Source organism: Mastomys coucha, unplaced genomic scaffold, assembly GCF_008632895.1.
Source record: "Mastomys coucha isolate ucsf_1 unplaced genomic scaffold, UCSF_Mcou_1 pScaffold1, whole genome shotgun sequence".
NCBI lineage: Eukaryota > Metazoa > Chordata > Mammalia > Rodentia > Muridae > Mastomys > Mastomys coucha.
Window position 1 is genome coordinate 6,163,217 of NW_022196891.1, and position 25,596 is coordinate 6,188,812.

The window sequence follows — 25,596 nt, forward strand, 5'->3', positions numbered from 1 at the left end:
GAGGCTAACAGAGACAGAGAAAGGCAGAGATAAGGAGAAAGCAGAGAAGTAGGGTCCTGCCATGACCACATGGAGAGAGGGGGGAGGGGAATGGAGAGAGAAGAGGAGCAAGTGGGCAAGAGAAAGTAGCAGGAGTAAGAGAGAGGAGGGGGCAAGCAGCCCCTTTTATAGGGCCAGGAATGCTTTAAGTTGGGTTTAATGGGCTATACTAGTAGGAATATGGAAGACTTGGTTGCTGACTATTATTTGAATTGTGAAGCATATTCACACAAGAGGAGTTGAAGTCAGGAAATTATCAAACTCAGGACTGAAATCAACCAAATAGAAACAAAAAGAACTATACAAAGAATCAACCAAACCAGGAGCTGGTTCTTTGAGAAAGTCAACAAAATAGATAAACCCTTAGCCAGACTAACTAGAGGGCACAGAGACAGTATCCTAAGTAACAAGATCAGAAGTGAAAAGGGAGACACAACAACAGACACTGAGGAGATCCTACTACAAAAGCCTATACTCAACAGAAGTGGAAAACCTGGACGAAATGGACAATTTTCTAGACAGATACCAAGTAACAAAGTTAAATCAAGATCAGATAAATGATCTAAACAGTCCCATATATGCTAATGAAATAGAAACAGTCATTAATAGTCTCCTAACCAAAAAAAAAAAAGCTAAGTACAAGATGGGTTTAGTGCAAAGCTTTATCAGACCTTCAAAGAAGACCTAATACCAATACTCCTCAAACTATTCCACAAAATAGAAACAGAAGGTACTCTACCAATTCGTTCTATGAAGCCACAATTACTCTGATACCTAAACCACACAAAGACTTAACTAAGAAAGAAAACTTCACACCAATTCCCTTATTAATATTGATGCAAAAATACTCAATAAAATTGTTGCAATCTGAATCCAAGAATCCAAGAACACATCAAAACAATCATCCATCATCATCAATCAATCAAGTAGGCTTCATCTCAGGGATGCAAGGGTGGTTCAATATACAGAAATCTGTCAACATAATTCACTATATAAACAAACTCAAAGAAAAAAACAATAAAATCATCTCATTAGATGCTGAGAAAGCATTTGACAAAATTCAACATCCCTCCATGATAAAAGTCTTAGAAAGATCATGAATTCAAGGCCCATACTTAAATATAGTAAAAGCAATATACAGAAAACCAGTAGCCAACATAAACTAAATGGAGAGAAACTTGAATCAATCCCACTAATATCAGGGACTAGATAAGGCTGCCCACTCTCTCCCTACCTATTCAATATTGTACTTGAAGTCCTAGACAGAGCAATTAGACAACAAGAGGAGATCAAAGGGATATGAATTAAAAAGGAAGAAGTCAAATTATCACTGTCTTCTGATAATATGATACCATACTTAAGTGACTCCAAAAATTCCACCAGAGAGCTCCTAAACCTGATAAACAACTTCAGCAAAGTAGCTGGATATAAAATTCAAGTTGGGCAGTGGTGGCACACGCCTTTAATCCCAGCACTTGGGAGGCAGAGGCAGGCAGATTTCAGACATCAAGGCCAGCCTAGTCTACAGAGTGAGTTCTAGGACAGCCAGGGCTAGACAGAGAAACCCTGTCTCGAACCCACCACCACTCCCCCCACCCCCACCCCCGCAAAAAAAAAATTACCTCAAGCAAATCAGTGACCTTCCTCTACACAAAGGATAAACAGGCTGAAAAGAAATTAGGGAAACAATACCCTTCACGATAGTCACAAATAATATAAAGTACCTCGGTGTAACTCTAACTAAGCAAGTAAATTATCTGTTTGACAAGAACTTCAAGTCTCTGAAGAAGGAAATTGAAGACGATCTCAGAAGATGGAAAGATCTCACATGCTTGTGGATTGGCAGGATTAATATACTAAAATTGGCCCTCTTGCCAAAAGCAATCTACCTATTCAATGCAATCCCCATCAGAATTCCAACTCAATTCTTCACAGACTTAGAAAGAGTAATTTGCAAATTCATCTGGAATAACAAAAAACCTAGGATAGTGAAAACTACTCTCAACAATAAAAGAACCTCTGGTGGAATCACCATCCTTGACCTTAACCTGTCCTCCAAAGCAATTGTGATAAAACTGCATGGTATTGGTACAGAGACAGGCAGGTGGATCAATGGAATAGAATTGAAGACCCAGAAATGAACCTACACACCTATCGTCACTTTATCTTTGACAAGGAGCTAAAACCATCCAGTGGAAAAAATCATCTTCCCCTTCCCCTTCCCCTTCCCCTTCCCCTTCCCCTTCCCCTTCCCCTTCTCCTTCTCCTTCTCCTTCTCCTTCTCCTTCTTCTTCTCCTTCTTCTTCTCCTTCTTTTTGCAATCAGAAATCTTTTCTTCTTTATTGAATTCCAACTTCATGTTGGATGAAAACTTACAGCCACATAAAAACATCTTCCTATACCATAGTGGGCCGATGGTTCACTTGACATCAACCCCATTGGGTGAATTTCCAGTCCACCATGCCCGTGGTATTTAGCATGTCCCTGCTTACAGACATCAAGTGCCTGCCTGGTCATTTATGAGACAAATCAAATCACACAGCTCCTGCCCACAAAAGAAGCCTCTGCAGGACTGCAGAGTACAGCATCCTAATGGTAAGGAATTAGGAGCTCCTGGCCAAGCAACACAAGGATTACTCTGAAACCTAATCTTGGCCTTGATGGATCCCTTTTTTAACACCATGAGAGCCAGTAAAAATGTTAAAATGCACTGTTCTTGTGCCTTTTAATAGACCACAGTGCCAGTTAAACTAGTATTTTTGTTGCTTTGTGGAGTTATTTTCCTTAGGGATTCAGCCAATATTATGTTAATGACAAGGCACAAAAGCTGTTGAGCATAGCCAGGGGGCTTCTGACTTAAGAGAAAGCCTGCACACCGAACTATAATGCTATGGACAGTACAGGATAGCTAGAGGTGGCGTCGGGGCCTCAGCACTATGAGTGCCCACTGAGGCTGCACATGGGCCCACGAGTGGCACCAAGCTTCAGGGACAGCCAGCCCCACTCAGCTTCTCCTTGAAACACAATTGCAGCTGCATTCTGCATCACTGGAAACCGCAAAATAATATTAAAGCCATTGGGTCTATGTGTGGCTCCGTGTGCTTCTTAAGAATCATGGGATAAGAACATGTGCCCAAAAGCCAGGAGGCTGGGTAGCTACCATGCTGGATGAGCTCACTAACGGAGTGTCTTGTGTGCCAGATGCTGACCTAAAGCCTGCTGCTCATCTGGTTCCCTGAGAACACGTACAAGCTGAGAAAGGGGATGCTGGGTAATGCTGAGCTGCTAGAGAAACATCTTTAAAGATATCACATCAATAAAGGCAAGAGCCACGTCTTTCAGAGGACCTCTGTGAAGGACAGAGTGTAGTACTTACTTTAGATTCTGAAGCTGCATGGTCTCTGGCCAACGACTCAGTAGTGCCATGATCACATATAAAGGAATGTGTTGGCAGATTCAGTAAATGCTTCAAGGCACAAGGTGATCAGAGCCACAGAGCCTCCAGGCAGTTAGGGAAGAGGCTGAGGCAGGGGAAGATAGTAGCGGGCCCTGGTTTAAAAGTCCACACCCAGGGCCCAACTTTTATCCTTTTGCTGCAGGGTCAAAAAGGATTGCTGACAAGAGCAATGCCTACCACTCTGCAGTATGGTGGAGAAGCCACCCAGTTCAAGACAATCTTCATCGTCTTTGGGTCCCCACATGGTTTACCTTTGTTCCAGCCTCTAGCATCCTCTGAATCAAAGGGTAAATCAGGCAGCCAGCACTGACTCCCTGTCCGCGTTGCCTGTGGCCATCTGCTATACTGGCAGCGACCAACATGGACACTCCCCATTTGTTTCTACAACCTTCACAGTCTGCACATGGCTACTTAAGTCTGCATGTGTTCAGTAAATGCTGACCACGCTGCTCAGCCTCACAGGCACCAGGCCCCGATCCAGGCTCACAGGAAGTCATGCATGCTGCTCCTCCGGGATGCGTGACCTCCAGGGCTGTACACTCACATTCTTCTTTAAAACTGTCCTGGGTGGGGCCTGAAGCTTGCTTGCCCCCTTTGTCTTGACACGTGAAACAACAGGCGGTGAATCCTTGTCCTTGACAGGCAGGACAGGTCTACACTTGCTGGCAGCATTGGGGAGTAGAACAGAGTTTATATTGGTCCCACGGGGCTCCACAGTATGAACATTCTGATACCAAGGAACTGTTGTAGGCCAGGGCAAACGGCTCATCAAAAACAAACAGCTTTCCTTTGTAAAAGCCATCAGGAAACTCTTCCAGGTACTTGTGGATGCCACCCTTGAGCTGAAACACTTTCTTACACACTCCCTTGGTTCTGAGGAGTGCAGAACCCCATTCGCAGCGAATGCCTCCAGTGCAGTACATCAGTACCCTCTTCTGCCTGAAAATGTCAAGGTTTTTGTCCACGTAGCTAGAGAAGTAACTGAGTTTCCTGATGTTTGGTGCTAAGCAGCCCTGGAATCGTCCTATTTTGCTTTCATAGAAGTTCCTGCAGTCCAGTAGGAGAGTATCACCTTGTTCCTGATTTGACTGTGATAAAAGCTTTTCTATTTCTTTATGAAATTCACCAGGGGATAAGTGGATTCCGGGGTTCTTGTATGAGATATGACTGGGATTTATCCCCATAGGCACGATCTCTTCAAACACACCGACTCGCAATTCCGGGAAGGAGTGAGAGAGCCTCTTTTGCAGCTCTTAAAGTCATCCTCGCTCAGGTAGTTCTTAAATAACGGGCAGGAAAGCAGGACGTCCACGTAGAGTCTGGTGGCCACTTTGCTTCCTCCAACAGTTCCATTGATTCCTTCAGTAGCAATCCGAATCTTGCCCGTAAGGTGCAGGTGACAGCACAGAGCTGAAAAGATAGCATTTTCAAAAAAGGTTGCTGGCTCAACTGGCAGTTAGCATGTAGAAGAAAGCAAATTGATCCAATCCTATCTCCTTGTACAAAGCTCAAGTCCAAGTGGATCAAGGACCGCCACAAAAAACCAGATACACTGAAACTCATAGAAAAGAAAGTGGGGAAGAGCCTTGAGCACATAGGCACAGGGGAAATTTTCCTGAATAGAACAACAGCTTATGCTCTAAGATCAAGAATTGGCAAATTGGACCTCATAAAATTACAAAGCTTCTGTAAGGCAAAAGACACTGTCCGTAGGACAAAATGGCAACCAACAAATTGGGAAAAGATCTTTACCAATCCTATATCTGATAGAGGGCTAATATCCAATATATACAAAGAACTCAAGAAGTTACACTCCAGAGAACCAAATAACCCTATTAAAAAATGAGGTACAGAGCTAAACAAAGAACTCTCAACTGGTGAATATCAAATGACTGAAAAGCACCTAAAGAAATGTTCAACATTCTTAGTCACTAGGAAAATGCAAATTAAAACAACACTGAGATTCCACTTCACACCAGTCAGAATGGGTAGGATAAATAACTCAGGTGACAGCAGATGCTGGAGAGGTTGTGGAGAAAGAGGAATACTCCTTCATTGCTGGTGGAATTGCAAGCTAGTACAACCACTCTGGAAATCAGTTTCTTGGTTCCTATGAAAATTGGTCATAGTACTACCAGAGGACCCAGCTATACCACTCGTGGGAATATACCCAGAAGATGCCCCAACATGTAATAAGGTCACAAGCTCCACCATGTTTATAGCAGCCTTATTTATTATAGCCAGAACCTGGAAACAACCCAGATGTACCTCAACAGAGGAGTGGATACAGAAAATGTGTTACATCTACACAATGGAGTACTTGTCAGCTATTAAAAGCAATGAATTTATGAAATTCTTAGAGAAATGGTTGGATCAGGAGAATATCATCCTGAGTGAGGTAACCCAGTCACAAAAGAACATACATGGTATGTGTGTCTGATAAGTCAGTATTAGCCCAGACATTTGGAATACACAAATTACAATCCACAAACCACAAGAAACTCTAGAAGAAGGAAGACCAAAGTATGGATACTTCATTCCTTCTTAAAAGGGGGAACTTGGGAATCCTTCCCATATTCAATCATCAAATCCAGACACTATTGTGAATGCCAGCAAGTGTTGACTGACAGGAGCCTGATATAGCTGTCTCCTGAGAGACTCTGCTAGTGCCCGACTAATGCATAAATAGAGGCTCACAGCCATCCATTGGACTGAGCATAGGGTCCCCCATTGAAGGAGCTAGAGAAAGGACCCAAGGAGCTGAAGGGTTTGCAGCCCCTTAGGAAGAACAACAATATGAACTAACTAGTACCCTCCTAACTCCCAGGAACTTAACTACCAACCAAAGAGTACACATGGTGTAACTAATGGCTCAAGCAGCATATGTATAGCAGAGGATGGCCTAGTTGGTCATCAAGGGTAGGAGAGGTATCTGGCCCTGTGAAGGCTCTATGCCCCAGTGTAGGGGAATGACAGGGCCAGGAAGTGGGAGATGGTGGGCTGGTGAGCAGGGGGAGGGAGGAAGAACAGGGTTTTTTTTTCTTTTTTCTTTTTTGGAGGAGAAACTAGGAATTGAGATATCATAAGACATGTAAATTAAGAAAATATCTAATAAAATATGACCTCAAAAATAAAAAATAAAAAAAATAAATATTACTTATAACATTAGTAACAGCTTAAAATGGCTGGTTAGACAGGCATCAGTTTTCCAGTAAGAAGCCACCCATTTATAGCAAGTATAAGAAAGTCACAAAATATTGGTAAAAAAAGAGGTATTTATAAAGATAAAGTTTCAGTTCAGTGATCTAGAGATAGGTGTGTAGTCTGTGATTCCCATGGAAGAAATGAAATCCTTACTCAACTTTAAAAATATATATTTATATTTTCCAAGATTCTATACAACTTTATCAAAACTCTCACTAGAACATCGCATTTACATGTTTCAATTTAAGCTGTTTAGTTTTAAATAAGAGAAAGATAGTTCATTCATTGTAAAAAATTTTTCTTCTTCCTAAACCACATAGCCAAAAACCATATACTGCCATTACACATTTAACTACCATTTGGAAAAAAAAAAAACTGACTTTAAGGCTACTGATATAATTCAGTAGAGTACTTGCTTAGCACTTAGGAAGTCCCAGGTTTCATCCATTGCACATCTTAAACCTGGGAGTAGTGGCCCACAGCTGTCACTTGGGAAGGAGCAGAAGTCAGTAAGAGGAGAAGGCATTCAAGTCTACCTGGGCTAGATGTGACCCTTTCTAAAACAGATGAACAAAACAAATGTAGATGCTAAAGGATTGAGTTCCACAGGATAGAGTGATTTTCCTTCTGAAAAAAGTAGTAATTCCTTAAAAAACGCTTAGCAAGGAACCTTGTATATTCATCAGAACTTTAGCATACATGAGATAAAATAGAAGTATATAGTGAGCAAAATACATATTCAATAACACATGGAAGTCTTAATACTAAAATTATAAACAGTACTAAAAATCAACGTTCCTAAATGAGACCACTGGAAAATTTACATACAATAAATGAAAAAAGTGAGTATTATGTTTTCAAGTTCCATTCCAATGTTCATTGAGACTAGTAGTATGATAATCCATTAAATAGAAGCCAGTGTGTTTCAAAATTATGAAAATTTATAGACTATACTTTCCATTTATAATAAAGTTGTTAAGACAAAAGGGAACATGCTAAACATTTAAAATGATATAAAATATATTAGAATGTAAATAAAATCACATTTTAAATTAATATTCTAAGGTGGAACATAGTAAATGAAACCAAGATATATCGGGTGCAGGTAGAACAGAGTCTACAGAACAATTGCCAGCTTAGATATTAATAGTTGTTTTTTTATATTAGTCAAGGCTCCCCAGGGGAAAATAACCAATAGAATAACGATGTTTCAAAGGTGGACTTCTTGGCTTGGTTTACACAATAAATTATGGATCATCCCACAATATCTGGCTTTATTCTGAAAAGACTGAGAACTCTGTAGTTGCTCAATCCAGGAGGTTGCAAGTCTCAGAAGCGCTAAACTGTTGCTGTAAGACCGGTGGGAATTTTGCAGAGCCCCTGTTCTTGAAACCACGGTGAAAAGTTGAAAAAGCTGTGCGCTGATTTCAGAGAAGGATGTGTAACAGTTGTCAGAGCAGCAGAGAAAGGTGTGCTGTCTAGTGAAAACAGCTTTCATCTATCTTGTAAAGTATCTTGTACTGCCTTGTAAAAGGCAGCAGTGTTTTCTTGGCACTTGTTTCATTTGCGCTGCCACTGGTGGGTATGCTACATCTAGAATGTAGCATCCCATGCTAATTAAACCAATGGGGATCAATATTCAGAGTTGTTCCAGGCTTCTTGACTCTTAGTTGATTGTAAACCTAACAAAGTGTAGCCATCACACTGTGGAATATTTGTTCCCTTGCTCTTAAAGGACTGAAGGACCTCAATGGGTTAGCAACCCAACAGGAGGAAGAGTAATATCAACCAACCACATCCCCCAGAGCTCCCAGGGATTAAACCACCAACCAAAGTACATAAGGAGCAATCCATGGCTCCAGGCACATATGCAGTAGAGGATAGCTGTGTTGGGCATCAATGGGAGGAGAAGCCCTTGGTCCTGGGAAGTCTCAATGCCCCAGTGTAAGGGAATGACAGGATAGGGAGGCGGGAGTGGGTGCGGGAGCATCCTCATAGAAGCAGGGGTAGAGGGAATGTAATAAGGGGTTTCCAGAAGTGAACCAGGAAAGGGGACAACACTTGAAATGTAAACAAAGAAAATATCCAATAAAATAAAAGAAAAAATAAATTAGCTTACAGTTAAAGAATTTTAATATGTAAAATATACCCACACATAATCTTTTCTAATGTGCTTTAGTTTATTCAACACAGCTTTATGCCCATCTCTCAATGTTGATAAATTAATAGTTCCCTTTTTATCAAAACTACTATTCTGCATATTGAAACATAAATATTTATTTGTCTTGAGGAGAATTAGTCTTGTTTTCAGTTTTTGATTGCTCTGTATGAGACATTTGTCATGATCTGTATACAAGAATGTATGTGAGTCATTGTCTTTAACTCTTCTGAGAGAATGATATTTATTCTTATTAGATAGTCCAACGGGACTCAAGCAAGCATACTACCTATGCATATAAACAACTTCAGGCACACCAATCCCATGGCAGGGCATGTTGCTGTAACTTGAGGTCTGATATGCATACTTCAGCAAATGACCCATGCCTTCCCTTATCCTCCCTAGAACCTTTTTGATTCTCACTGCAAAGTTTATATATTACCATGTAATCTCAACAAATAGCTACTAATTAGATAATAAAAATGGGATTATTATTTGTGTGAATTTTACATTTAGATTTGAGTTGTCAGAATGTTCATCCCTTTCTGCAGTAAATTGTACTGCAGCTGCTGTTTTTATTTTATAATATCTATCTTTGAGAGAATACTTCCAAGACAATGATAACCTGCTCTCCTTAACCTAACTGATATATGAAGTCTATGTTTTCCCTCAAAACTCTTCACAAAATATTAACCAAAGCTAGAATATGACCCTTAAAAAGCACTGTCTTTCTCATAGAAGCAGGTGATTATTCTAGCTGGGAATGCATATAGTATTAGGTGACTTAATAAATTATAATACAGTAAATAATTTAAATTTTATAGGGCTGATACAGATAGACTCAGGCAGCCATTGTTCTCTTTATGACGTTTGGATAGCAAGCCTGACAAACAAGTTCTAATCTCACTTACAAGCTGTCCAGATAATGGGTTTTAGCATACACATAGAGACATACTCACTAATAAAAACAACAAAACCAATAATAATAATAATAATAATAATAATAATAATAATAATATGAAGAAGAAGAAGAAGAAGAAGAAGAAGAAGAAGAAGAAGAAGAAAAAGAAGAAGAAGAAGAAGAAGAAGAAGAAGAAGAAGAAGAAGAAGAAGAAAAAGAAGAAGAAGAAGAAGAAGAAGAAGAAGAAGAAGGAGAAGAGGCAACAAACAAATTAGTTAAAAAAGATGGGCTGTTAACTGTGGGAAAATATCACAAAAAAAAGAGCTATCTTAGCTTCTTGATACTCTTAAAGATAAAATGCTTAATTTACTGATCTTGAATTGTAATTATAATTAATGCATTGATACATTTAAACTGTTAATAACCCACCATTTCTACATCAGCCATGCTGAATAGCTGTTAGGCTGGTTTTGATGTTTTTCGCTTATTCTAAAATTTGCCCCTCTCATTTATATCTTGTGCAACCCATGTTTCCAAGCATGTGCCTTTGGCTCATAAAAATAATGATTTACAATAGAAAGAGCTCTTAGGAACCAGTATGTGGATCTACTTTGTGCTTACTATGATCTATCAGCATGTAAGGGATACCAAATGGCACAGAATTGCAGAAGAGTCTGTAGTTCTTAATGTCAAACCAAAATCTAATTTTTAAATTATTTTGTACACAGGGTATAGAAAATTATACTAATAAAGAAATATAGTTGTTCATTTAAGAATTTAGTATTTCAAAATATGATTACACTGTGGTAGAAACAAACTCAATAGTGTTAATATGTTTCAAAACAGTAATAGGCAGCTACTAATTTATTATTAATTTTTAAAGAAAGTTTTAAACTTAAAATATTTAAAAAACAAAACTTTAATTTCATGGTTTCAACTCTAAATATCTATTGTCTTTGCTGGCTTCTAGATATACCCTTAGTAGAATATCTTCAAAATTGAGAACTTGAGTATTACAGGGAGAAAGGAAAATGTCATTTTAGCATTTAAATTGTGAGCTGACTCTGAGCATAGTTTTCATCAGACTGAGAATATTTGTACATTGATATGGTTTTGCAGTGGCCACATGGCATTTTCTTGCTATGGTAAGCTATTCCTAGGATAAAAGACTATTTTGAGAGGTTCATTTTATTTTAAGCTATTTTCATAAGTATCAAATGAAAGTTACTTTAAGAAAATGTATGGAGGTATAATTTTACAAGTGGTAAATAAGGCTGTCAGTTCTATACATTTATTTTAATTTTTAATTTTTAATTTCTATACACTATTTGCTCATTTAAGTAAGATGTCCAATTATAACAATATATGTGCCACTTTCTTTCATATTTCAATTAACAAATTCAGATGTAAATATCACCATCATTAACTACAGAGTGAAATGTAAAGAATTTTAGTCATAAACAAAAATGGGTTACAGTTCTTAGAAATTCTACTTAAAATATTTAGTTACTTATTACTGTAAAGCTATAAGTTAATCAAAATTGTTTAAAAATTATAGATTCCACTTTTAAAAAAATCAGACTGTAGGTGATAGGTAGGATGTCATTTCTTAGTTTTATATATTTGAAATTTCATCCTACAGTTACTATAATTCCTAAGGGGAAAACAATCTATGCGTTTTACTTCTCTTTTGTTGAATTTATAAAAAGCATGGCTTACTGCAGCAATTTCAGTAGAAATGCACTATAGTTTTTGATACTAGGTTTCCTTTATTCACCATCTGATGAGGCGGAGTGTTTTTCAAATTTTTATTGTCTTTTGCAAGGATAATATCTAGGTTTTTTTTTTCACTCAGTGGATTTATCTGAGGGTAGCAAATGCAAGAACTCAGAATTTCAATGACCATAAGTTGATATAAATATTACTCAATGGGATAGTACTAGGGAATTCAAACATTTCTCTCTTTTTTTTTATTTGTTTAAATTACCCTCTCATTTATATGAAAATAACTGTTATACATGGACCCTGAAAACCAAAATGGAATGGTTTATTTTTACAAAGAAAGTTGGCAAGGTAGCTAAATGTACCCAAGTGTACTTGGGGCCAAGCCTGATAATTGGAGAAAGAACCAAAAAAAATGTGTGTAGTGAAGAGAAAGAACTGATACCCAAGGCTGTCCTTTTATGTCTCTGTGTGCTCATCTTGGCATATATGTGCTCATACCAATACCCATATAGACATACACAGTAAATAATGTTTTTAAATTAAGAGTTGTAATAGTATATATGAGAAATCAAGAAGGAGAATCAGGAGCCGGAAAGGTCAGTGCTGAGTGAAACTGGGATAGATTTTATTTTTCCTTACATTTAAGATATGCATTTACCTTGTTGAGATTATAATACGATTCACCATATCCCCCTTACCTTGCTCTCTCCCTTTTTAGGCATCTAGTAACTGCTGACCAACAGAGATAGCCCTTCTCAGGGTCATCCCTTGATTGTTTACCCAATATTATTAGAAGTGTTGAGCACGGAAGAATGAGAGAATAACTGTGTTCAGTCATAGAATAGAACAACACGTGTATGTATGTAGGAGGGACATCCCAAAAGTAGGATTGAGCTTACGTGTATTTTATGTACCCATATTTTATATATCATGGCTTTCAATTAGTTGCTAAACTACATGTTTTATAAGAAATTGCATTCTGATAAGACAGAACCATGGATCACAAGTTTAGACAAGGGAGTTAAAATATAGAGTTTGCTCCACATGAAGCTTCTTTTGAATTTTCTAGAAAATTGTAGGTTAAATGCTAGGAAAATAGAAAGAACATATTTTCTAGACTTGTGGCACGTCAATTGATATGTTCACTTTCTTATTTTGATTGTATATTATTGCCGCCCAGCAGCAACGTTAGGGAAGGGTTATTCTGTAATATGGAGTCAGAAAAAGTTAAGCTAGCCGTGATTAATCTTACCCACGTGGGAGGATCTCAAAAATTAGACAACGGGAGCTGTGATCACCCAATCATCTTCCATTTAAATGCCCTGTTTGTAACAAACCAACAGATAGAAAAGGTGAGGTAAACCCCTCCCACAGGTTGGTCAGCATGCCAGCCCAATCAGCGACTTCTTTTTGTCTCTGTGGAGGTGGGACTTCTGATGTAACTGTAACCAGGAATGAGGCGCGGCAAATAGCAGGAGGTGGGCAGAGAGGTGTGGTTATGAGGGGCAGGCAGGGTCAAGCAGGAGGGTTACAGTATATAAAAGAAATATTGTGTCTAAGCAGGCTTCTTGCACAGCAATATTAATAATGCTGAAATTCTTAACTTCAAGCTATCTAAAATCTTTAATACTCTAGAGTAGAGATTTATTTCCCTAAATTTTTCCTAATTTTTCATCTTTTGTCAATACTGAGAAACTCTTAGTATTCAGTAGAGTGATATAATGAAAAAAAAACTTTGGTTTGATTCTTAACGTCAAAAATGGCTCTGTTTATCTTTCAGGAAAGCAAATTTAATTTTTGCTTTGGATATAATTTTTTATTGGATTTAATAAAAATCAACTAATTTTAAAGCAAGATCTTACTTCCTTTTCTCCCACAGTAGGTATTGATTTTTGAAACATGCTTTCCATTTCCTCTGTCAGTTGCAAATATGAGTTTGTCCTTTTCTCAAAGCTATGGATATATGTTTCCATTCTCACTGAACTCCTCTATCATGTCTAACATTTTTTTGTAAGGGCTGTGTGAACTCACTTCACTCTAAACTTATTTTGTCAAAGTTTTCTAGTAAGCACATGTAAGCAAACATGTGTAATGTCTTTATCCCATACATACAAGAAGATGGACTTCTGTAGCCTACATTAGCTTCTATTTGTTTGTTTTGGTATTCTAGCTTTTTCTTCTTGAACTTAATTAAAGTCAGATTATTCTAATAGTATTATATAACTAATGCAACATATACTCTTAAACATAATCTTACTTCCTGAACTACCAGGTACTAATATCATCAAAATTTTAAACTCTATTGATATGACATTGTCCTCTAGAAAATGAAACAGAAGAAAATAAATCAAATACCAAGCTATGTATGTCCTAGGAATACCAGAGAGGGGCAAACTATCATTCATTTATAATTAGAGGATACATGTATCTTTGTCTATCCATCAGTACATATATTTATGATGAATTAATTATGACTTCATTATCATTCATGGGTTCACATTCATGCTCCTCTATTTTCTAACTATCTGCATCTAAATAAAGTAAAGAGTATGTCTGAAAAGACTTAGTTGAGAAAAATAATTGAAACTAAAATATCAAAACTCACATGAATGCTGCAAAGATGAATTAGTATTTAAGAACTCATTATTCTTTCAGGAGTTCCAGGTTTAGATACCAGCATTTATGTCATGTCAGACAACCTAAAACCATCAGTATCTCCAGTTCCATTTTATCCTACACTTACCTGTAGTATATAGGCACAAAGGCCCATACAAAAGCCCTTAAATATAAATAACAAAGTATTTTTACAACATTGTCTACTAATATGAAAATTAGAAAAATTTTATAGTATGATTAGAATAGCTTAATATTGCAGATAGATTTTTATCTTTTCACTCAAATAAATTTTAAAAGTAGCTGCAACTATGTGTTAGAGAACAGAAGTTAATATTAAAGCAGTAATTCTGTAAGGCATGTTTTCTCAATTATGTTGCATAATGGGACATTTCATGATGTTAGAGAGAAAACAGTTTTCCCATTTTCTTGTGTGAAGTGTGTGTATGTGTGTGTGTGTGTGTGTGTGTGCGTGCTTTCATGTTTCTCTGTGTATACTTGTACATATACATGTGTACACACACAGTGTGGAGGTTAGATCCAACAACTTAGTAGCCAGAAGCCATCCTCTTTTTTGGGGGAAGGGGGTTGTTTGTTTATTTCTTGTTTGTTTTTTTTTAAATAGAACGAATACTTTGGATAGGTGGTTGGAAAATGAAGCAAGGCTACCTGACCACTTAACTCAAGGTTTTTGCCTTTTTCTGGCCCCCAGCATTGGTATTATTTAAAAATGTATACCACCATACTACAATACCTATTTTTTATGTGTCTGTGTCTTAGGGATAAAAAGGCAATCTTCATTCTAGTATTGCCTTCTTTACCATTTGAGCTATCTTCATTACAGGAGCCGTATTAATAGGAGATTTTATTTTAAGAATCTCTGTATAGAGAAAGCAAGGATCTGGGTTGCAATTATATCTCAGGGATTTGTACTCATTCACCTGATCTGTCTCCTCTATAAGATGACGAATATAGCTTCTTTGGGTATGGGGGCTGTTGTTGTAGTCTGAAGTTGACATGATTTTTTATTGCCAAACAAATACTTGAAGATCATATCAGCTTACTTTCTCAAAGAAGTATAAGAATACTGTGTGTTAAGATCATAAGATCTATACTTTTTCATCTTTTAACAGTTTGCTTCTTTAACAATTGTATCGGTAATTTAGAAAGGTAATATGATCTGGAGTTCATCTCAACTTTATTTTCATACACTTCTTAATGAACTATATATCTTTATATAAATGTTTGTTTACCTGAAACAAATTTCAAAATGTACTGAGTTAAGAGAATGGCACTACAAAAGTATAGACATCTTACTTCAACAGAGCTTATGATGAGCAAGTATAGCAGGTGGCTTTTAGCACTGTAGCACCTGTGAAATTACTGTCAGTTTAACATATTTTCCTGAGACATATATCTTTCAAGTCTAGAGTCTCTGTGATGATTTGTATATGCATGACACAAGGAGTGGCATTATTAGAAGGTGTGGCCCTGTTGGAGAAGGTGTGTTACTATGAGTGTGTGCTTTAGGACACTCAACCTAGCTGCCTGGAAACAAGTCTTCCACTAGATGCCTACAGATAAAGATGTTGAACTCTCAGTTCTGCCTGCATCATGCCTGCCTGGATGCCACCATGTTCCTACTTTGGTGATAATGGACCAAACCTCTAAACTTGTAAGCCCGGCCCAATTAAATGTTGTCCTTATAAGAGTTCCCTTGGTTATGGAGTCTGTTCACAGCAGTAAAATCCTAACTAAGACAGAAGTTGGTACCAGGGACTGGGGTATACCTGTGGTAAGCCTGACCATGCTTTTGTTGGGAGGAATGTGGATTTGGGGACTTTGGAAAGTCCTGGAATGCTTTAAGTTGGGTTTAATGGGCTATACTAGTAGGAATATGGAAGACTTGGTTGCTGACTATTATTTGAATTGTGAAGACCAAGAACTTTCAGTGGAGAACTTCAGAATGTGGTCTAGAGACTGTTTTTGTGGTATGTTGCTGAAGAACGTGGCTGCTTTTTTACCCTTGTCGGAAGAGTCAGCCTGAGTCTACAATAAAGGGGTTGATATTAATTGCATTGATAAAGGAAGTCTCAACTAAGCTCAGCAGAGAATTTGTTCTCTGGTTAAGTCTCATGAAGAGCATTTTGAACAAGCACATCAAGCATAGAGGGGAAAAATATAAAATATATAGGTCAAGTATTAAAGGGACACCAGAAGGTGAAATGGAACTGAATCCTATGTTCTAGGAGATAACAGATTACGGAATTTGGGGGAAAGATCCTTCCCTGCTAAATTTAGATCACAACATATTTATACACACCTTTAATCCCAGACAAAGCCAAACAGATATCTGAGTTCTAGACCAGCCTGGGACAGAGCAGTTTATAGGTTTGTTTTTTGTTTTGTTTTGTTTTGTTTTGCTTTGCAGAAAAAAAAGCTAAAATCCAGGCATGGTGGTACATGCCTTTAATCCCAGCATTACAGGAGACAGAGCCATGCAGATCTCTGAGTCCAAAGTCAATCTACAAAGCAAGTTCCAGAAAAGCCAACCTTAGGCAGAGAAAGAGTCAGAAAAGAGAAAGCTGGTAATAGAATACGAGGGGATTGGGCATGTTGTAGCTGCAGCAAGCAGCAAAACAGGGCAGCTTCAGCCACGTGGCTCTGGCTTTAGAGTGAAAAATAGAAAGTGCTATGGGGAAAATTGATGCTGGTTAGCTTGAGCTAAGAAAATGGCAGCCATAAAGAGTCCAGCATCACTAAGGTGATATCTTTTGAGAAGTATTTTCTGAGAGTACAAAGAAACTATGTTCCAGAGATGGCCAACATTGTACCTCATGCTGCAGCTATAATTGATAATGTGTAAGAGTTGCCCAGTTGGTACTGGGTTTGAAGGCATGAGGCTTGTCACTGTGAGAAGATATAGAAAGCCATGGTGAAGGCTCAGTCTCAGCTGCAGTTGATGGCCCAGGACTAAAGGGGTCATGTAAAGGATTTGAGGCTTGGCACTATGGAGAGAGCCTATGAGAGGCTTTTGGTAAAGCCTACTTGCAGTGGAAGACCCCAGTGTACTGGAGATGCCAGTACCATGGGATGACTATCAAGAACAGCAGCAGTGAAGTGTATCAACCTGGGCTTAGAGTGCTACAGAGCACAGAGATGGAGAAGTGATGTCAGCGCTTTGGAAGAGCACAGAAGATCATGTGTCGAGGGCAGACATTGCAACAAGAAGCTACAACATTGAAGTTGCCTTGGAGACCCTCAGATGTTTGAGATACTAGAGCCATGGGATATCTGCTAAGGAAAGCTGCTAACAGGGAGTGGAAACAGCCCAAGAGAAAGAAATTTGTGTCAGTCAACAAAGACGAATTAGGTCTTGGAGATCTGAAGACTGCTTTGACGTCAGCTATGGAGATGCAGAGTTTGTAGGCTGCCCAAATGATTTCCTGTCTTGCCTTGGGGATTACAGGTAAGTGATTGGATGAATCTCAGAAGAGACATTGAACTATGAACTTTTAAAATTGTTTAGACTTCTATAGACTGTGAAGACCTTCGGAATTGGACTAAATGTACTTTGCATTTATTTTTAGGTATAGCCCCCATAGACTCATGTTTGGACAAGTCTAGGGTGGGCAGGGAGTGGAATGTAATGGTTTGTATATGCTTGACACGGGAAGTGACACTAGAAATTACGGTCCTGTTAGAGTAGGTGTGTCACTGTGGACATGGCTTTAAGACCCTCATCCTAGCTGCCTGGAAGCAAGCCTTCCGTTAGACATCTTCAGATGAAGATGATGAACTCTCTCAGCTCTGCCTGCACCATGCCTGCCTGGATGCTGCCATATTCCCACTTTAGTGATAATAGACTTAACCTCTGAACCTGTAAGCCAGGCCAAATTAAATGTTGTCCTTATAAGCACTGTCTTGCTCATGGTGTCTATTCACAGCAGTAAGACCCTAACTAAGACAGTTTCAGACTTAACAATAACATGTGCTTGCACCAGTCATTTACCCTGAAATGTAAACTTCATATGTTACAAATTACATGATCTTTTTAGTTTCAAATAGAAAATTAACTCTCAAATATGTTAAACTACCCATTAAAAATAACTGCTGATTTTTCCTAATATTAAGTGACTATATGAAAGTAACTCTTATTTGCCTGATATAATTGTCATCTCTGAGAATTATTCCTGAATAAGTTAAGCCTTTCTAGATCTTTCCAAACTCTGGCTACCTAGTTCAACTTAGTTATTGTGCCTTCAGAGTCCTCTCCAAGCTGACTGTATCAAACTGGATCCTCTTAGTTACTTACTGAATTGCTCTACTTGGCCTCATACTAATTTTAGCAATCAGTTCTTATCTCCTGGCTCCTAATACTCTGGCTCATTTTGTCTTCTCCTGTGTCTAGTTTGTTCACTCTACAATCTGTCTCTATAAAACTGTCCCAGTAAAACTGCCTGTGAACTTCAGGAAATGAACTTCCACCAAAAAGTCCTACAAAACTCCATTGCACTGACTTTCAACTGACTCTTGAGTGCTAGGATTAAAGTTGTATACCATCATCCCTGAACATAAAGGTTTTTTGGAGTTGGAACTTGCTTTGTCCAAGTCTGTCCTTGAATTCAAAGACCTGATTTCCTCTGTCTCCTGGGATTAGAGGTGTGTCTGTATTTAACCAAGACTAGCCATGTTGATATATTAAGATTCTTCTACATGCCTGTAATTAGCTTTGTAGCTTATGATCCTCATAGACACTTTTCAAACAACAGTTAAAAAAATAAAATAAAATACCAAATAGTAATTTTCTATTTTTCTCTATAATTCAATACTCAACTATTGTCGCTAAGAATAAGGATGTGTTAATTTACAACTCTTTCCCATAATGATGGTCTAGGGCTCCCAATCTAATGTGACAAGTCCAGCTCATATTGACTCAGAGTTGAATAGTAATGGTCACCCTCAATTCAGCAATTACATAGACAATAACATAGTGTGAAGTGGGCAACAAAAATAGATACTGGTGAGATTTTAGTTGGACATTTCAATTCTCAGAATATGTTGTTCCTTTCCATACCATTCTGCTACAAAACCTGCCATATCAAACAACTGAAAAAAAAACAAACAAACTCACAATTCTGTTCTCTCTCGTTAATGTTTGTTTGTTGCTGATTCTTCTGATGTCGTCAGCTGTGCCGTACGGTTTATTTCTGAGAACTTGGTTCTACAGTTTTCATCACAAATTCAAGATTTAATTCTATTTTTTTTATGGTAGAGTAAACCAATGATTACCAAATTCCTTTTTTGTTTGTTTGTTTGTTTTTGTTTTTTCTTTTTTTATTGGATGTTTTCTTGATTTACATTTCAAATGTTAACCCCTTTCCCATTTTTTTTCTCCAGATATCCCCTATCCCATCTCCTTTCCCTCTGATTCTGTGAGGGTGTTCCCCCACACACCCACCCACCCACTCCCTCCTCCTTGCCCTGGCATTCCCTTACACTGAGGCATCTAGCCTTCACAGGACCAAGGGCCTCTTCTCCAATTGATGCCAGACAGTCCACCCTTGCTATATATGCTGCTGGACCCATGGGTCCCTCCGTGTGTACTCTTTAATTGGTGGTTTAGTCCCTGGGAGCTCTGGGGGATGTGGCTGGTTGATATTGTTGTTCTTCCTATAGGGTTGATTACCAAGTTCCTCTTTTCTTTAGAATGGTTATGATGCTGTGGCTCCCCACATACTCCCAAGCCAAATACCGCACTGTAGCTGATTTTTCGAAATTCGAGTAGATGGTTGCCCAGATCTTATACATAGGTGTGTTTCCTTATACTTTAACAGTACAATTTGATAGAATTCCATTCTTATGCATAACAGTGTCTTATAGAGTTATTATATGCTTTATAAATATCTCATAATTGTTAAGGGGTTTCTGTATGCTTCTAGAATATGCAGCATTCACTTTTTATTCATTTATCATCTTTAAATAACCAGCAACCTATACACTGATACTATCTATGTATTACTTCAAATTTCTGAAAATATATATGAAAGTACTCATTACGATATGTCCTTTATTATCAAACTCATTCAATGGAGAATTTTTGCACATAGGTTCCTCCTCGGATTTCTGAGCCTTGCTTCATTGTATAGACATATCACTTTTGTAGGTAGATATCTGATATTCATTAAATTTTTGTCAGTTTCAAATAAAGGTACTGTAACTAACTTTGTGAAGCTTCTTTGGATCTGTATGCCAATTTTCTAGAATATATTGTGGTGAATATGCATTTAAGTTTGTAAGACTATTCCAACAATTTTATACACAGTACCATTTTACATGGAAATTATTGAATTTCAGTGAGTCAACTAAAGGCCAATCATTGAAAAATTCATACTGTTGCAACAGTGCTTAAAGGTGAGTAGACTATGAGAGCTCTGCCTCCCATGATTCCTGAAATAGTAAAATCCTTCAACGTAGGAATATCCTTGTGAAGACATGAACCTGGTCATTCTCACTCTTCTTTTTAATTTTTGTGGTTATGTCATATATTAATGCAGCAGGAAGGCTTCTATTCCTTCTGAAATACAAAGATCTGTGATACATTTTTAGTAGCAGATTCAAATGATTGCCACTAGAACACTGCAGGAACTACAAATCCCGGCTCTGGGCCTCATCTCTCTCTGCGGCCAGTGGCTGAGGCTCTCTGTTGCTGATGCCTGTGGCTGCACTGTGCGTTAGTTAGTTAAAAGGAGGCAATGCATAATCGTGAGATGTTTTATTATAGGAAAGAGAAAATAGGCTGGTCATGTAGAGAGAAAGAAAGGAGAGGAAGGAGAAGAGAAGGAGAGAGGGAAAGAAAGGAAAGGAAGAAAGAAAAAGATCAAGAGAGGAAGAGAGGAAGCAAGAGAGCAAGAAGGCAAGAGAGAGAACAAAGAGCAAGAGAGAGAGAGAGAGAGGAAGAAGGCAAGAGAAAGATGAGGGCGAGGAAGAAAGGAAGCAACAGAGAGGAGAGGGGGCAAGCCACCCCTTATATTATGTGAGGTGGGACTATCTGGCTGTGGTCAGATGACTGGGGATAGGGTTCAGCTAGAATGCTGGGATCTTGGGTTATTTTCTATGTGACAAAACCCACGTCTCCTGTGGTTAGTTGTGAGAAGTTGTGACTGAAACAGGAGCCAAGGACTCAGGAGTTCTGGCAGAACATCTTACATCCTTTGCAGGCAGAGATATTGCCAACTGGATGACCGGGGTTCCGACATATTAGTCAACTGGGCCCAAGTTGCCTGAGCAGACCACTGCCCTACACCCAACTCAAATTTCATAGACCTGTTTTTGTAGTTTCAGAAGTTTTAACAGATATAGGATGGTATCTATTTATCATTTAAATTGCAGTTATCTGAGCTGTAAGCTTTCAGCATTTCTCTCACAGGTGAAACTGATGTTCATTAGTATTGTGTGTCAATTTTCTCTGTATTGCAACATTATCCCCTTGTAGGGCAGGGGGTTGAGAGTTGGGGGGTCATAAATTCTTCAAACTCATAAAATCTGTTTGAAAAGTTACTTAAGCAGAAACTGAACAAGTAAATTACAGTTGTAGAACACGATATTCTTCAGTCATAATAGTTGCATGAACATTGAATACAAGCATCTTGAGTCATTGCCAGTGCTGGCTAGTTCACTCACCTGTGCTGCTCTTCGTAAAACCTTTCCTCAGGCTTTAATAAGTAAACCTAATCAATTCAATGTCTCACTAAGCTGCATGTGGTGGAATTATTTCTGTGTTCTGTTGTTACCTGCTGTTCATGGAGTAGATGCAAAATGAATTTCAGAAAAAGCAACACAACTAGGATCTTAGGTAACATGCTGTCAATGGATTATTTCTAGTCTTCCAGTCTCCTGGAAACTCCCCTCACTGCTTGACAGGAGTTGATGTGGTTCGTTGATGACTTTGTCTGTTATTTGAAGGGTTGTTTGGTTGTTTGGTTTTTGTTGTGGTTGTTATTGTTTTGTTTTGTTTTTTAAAGCTGGTGTTACCCATCCTCTCTGAGACGCTAGTCAGAATTGCATTGGAAATTGTCGAAATTGTGAATTGAGTTTCTGTGTCCATTATCCTACCCTTGCTCAGAAACAGTGTGGTTTTGACCTAGCAATCATTTTATATATTAAGTGATTCCAGCCATCCAAAAGTTTGAGAACCCCAGACTTAAATGATCTTACCTTGCTAACTAAATTGCCTCAACTTGCCACAGCAGGAATCCCTTAGGGGAACTTTTATTCTAATATTAATCCTGGAACTTTGTTCAAAATTTCTTGTTACAGGTAAATGTATTGATGTGTTTGAATTTAGGTAGGTGCTTTAAGACAGTAAATTATCTGTTTTGGATTGTAAGATTATTTTTTTCAGAAATATTTACAGATTTAAATGAGCTATTTAAAAAGTAAGTTACAAAATATTCTTTACTTAAACTGTTTAAGGCTTCCCATATATACTTACATTCAAACCTAAAAATAACTCTGATAGTGAAAACTGTTGCATTTAAAATGTGCTTTGTGAACTTCAAGTCATGTGAGCCGATAAAAGACAATTACTCGGTGATGGTAACATTACTAAATTATTCTGTATTTTTTTATTTTAGATAATTGTTGATATCAAATTCATTATGACAAGCCATTGGTCTTTTCTTTCTTTTTACTCTATCACATGTAATTTGTATTTATTCATTTTGTGGTTTGGAAAAGAAGAACTTGAAAGTGTCTGCTCAATGTACAAAAACAAAATGGTAATATAAGTAAGAGCTTTTTATAAAATCTTCAATTGTTAATGGACTGAGAAGTTAGGGCTGTGAAAGTTATAAACACAAATCTTCCACCAGAAAATTTCCATTGATGATCAGGAATTGAGTTATGTTTGAGGAACTTTGGCAATTAACAGATGTGAATTAATCGTGGAGATTGTTTAGTCATTTTCAAAGCATCTTGAATTATTTTCAGGTACAATCTCCAGGTGTATCCATACCTGTCTATATACATATAAAATACACGAGAAAATAATCGTTCGGCTTTTTCTCAGCAACACTTTCAATGTACGGGAGCTCTTCTTGTCCATCTGTTCCATCAACCCAGCATCTTTAGGCAACAATGTGGTTGAACATTGTAGTACAGGAATTTGTCTTTTGGGGATCGAGTTCTTAAAATAGCACCTAGGTTCAGACACTGGTCATGTATGTGCTGCGGTGCTAGAGCCAATGCAATAAAAAATAAAAAATACCCAAAAGTTAAAGACGTCTTGAAACAAGTTGATCTGGTAAAACAAAAATGCCTTTAACCTTTAAGCTCCACTAGTTCAAGGACATATTATTTCCTCGAGGACTGGGCACTGTTGTTAATGTAAGATAAAAAACCCTGTGTTTTCACTTTGGTAAGCAAGATTGATTACCCCAACTGGATAGGATGTGATTGATCATACACAGGTGGTAGGTGAGAGACAAGAAGTACATCAGCATTTATAAAATCGGACAAACATAGGAAGCACAAAGCCTTGTAGGGTTTGACGGCATAGGCATTTGACTAATATAATTTGTGGCCATTCTCTGAAAATCCTGGATAGAGACATGGCCACCATCCATTGTCCTATATAATGTTTGAATTTGGCTAAATAATCGTGGTAGTGGCCTTATTCTGGCCTGGTGGGATTAATAAGTTCCAAGGCAGTGACCCCTACATTTTCTTTAGTTGTTATTTTACTTGAGAAAGGATTTTAATTTCGTATGTTCTTACTTTGCTTTTCTTAACATTATCAGTTTTAATACATTTTGTTGTGTTCTCAGATGTTCTCCTCGTAGATGAGAATTTAAATTCAAATATCCCTTTGGTATTAAATATTTAATATTGTTTATATACTAACCTATTAAAGATATTTTAAAATCATTCTGTAAATATCCTAGTATAAATCATAGATGGGTAGACAAACCTGTGCCAGATGCCAAAGGAACAAAGAATTAATTAAATCTACTAAAAGCTGTATGGAAAATTTTATGTGTTAGGAAAGCCAAATAATATATTTTCACTTATTTTTCTAAAGTGAGGAAGATTTTCTCCTAAATACCGATTAATGATCATAAAGTGCACTGAAAATATGTAAGTTCCCTATGCAATCCTTAAAATAGCAGGGCCTTTATGACTCTTTCAAAATTATATGATCATTTAACAACATTTGGAATCCCTTTATGCTAATTGCCTCTTCTAGACATTTGGTTGGCAGGATGATTGCTCCCATTCTAAAAGAAAAATATGCTTATTCTCCAAATTCTCATCCTGTTACTAATGCATGTTTTGTTTTCTACTTATTATTTTTTTATTTTTTGATATTTGACTTTAGCTCTAATATTTATTTATCTACTAAAGTATAAGTATAATCTTCAATTTCAATAACTAAATGTTAGTAGAATCGATTTTTTTTTCTTTTTTTCCTCTTGCTTTAAAAGATCAACATTTCCAGGGGCTTAGGAGATGGATTTGTGGGTACATTTCTTAAGGGAAAAAAAAGAGAGAGAGATAGAGAGATTATTTAATTTATTTACATTTCTTTTTAAAATACTCATTTTATTCATTTACCTTTCGAACAATAGCCCCCTTCCTCTTTCCCTCTATGAGGGAGCTCCTCTACCCACTCATCAACTCCCACCTTATTGTTTTTAGCATCCCCCTTCATTGAGGTATCAAACCTCCATGGGACCAAAGGCCTCCCCTTCCATTGATGCCAGATAAGGCCATCCTCTGCTACATATGTAACTGGAGCCATGGATCCTTCATGGATACTCATTGGTTGGTGGTTTTGTCCCCCCGGGTGCCGTGGATGGTCCTGTTTGTTGATATTGTTCTTCCTATGGGGTTGCAATCCTCTTCACCTCCTCTTCCATTAGGGTCTACAGGCTCAGTACAATGGTTGGCTATGAAGATCTGCATCTCTACTAGTCAGGTGCTGGCAGGAATTCTCAGAGAACAGCCAAACTAGGCTTCTGTCAGGGAGCACTTCTTGACATTAGCAATAGTGTTGGGGTTTGGTGTCTGTAGATAGGATGGATCTGTAGGTGGGGCCATCTCTGGATGGCCTTTCCTTCAGTTTCTGCTCCAATTTTCCCCTGCATTTCTTTTAGACAGGAAAATTCTGGGTTAAAAATTATGAGATTGGTCAATGGCTCCATCCCTCAACTGGGGGCCATTCCTATCTACTGGAGATGATTTCTACAGAATCTCTCTCCCCTTTGTTGGATATTTCAGCTGAAATCATCCACATTGGATCCTGGGAGCTTCTCAGATCCCTGGTGTCTGGGACTTTCTAGTGCTTCTCCCATTCCCACATTCTGCCTCTGGTAAATATTTTTACTCATTCTCCTGGCCCTCTCTACTTCTATCATGTCTCTTCCTATACTTGAATCTGTATCTCCCTTTCCACTTCCCCTTCCCTCTCCCCCGCAGGTCCTCCCTCCCCCTGCCTCC

General features: G+C 37.9%; 1 pseudogene; it reads right to left on the bottom strand.

The window, feature by feature from the left end:
• Positions 1–3,989: 3,989 nt before the first annotated feature.
• The window catches only part of LOC116069467, a 43,174-nt pseudogene continuing 21,567 nt past the window's right edge, over positions 3,990–25,596 (bottom strand).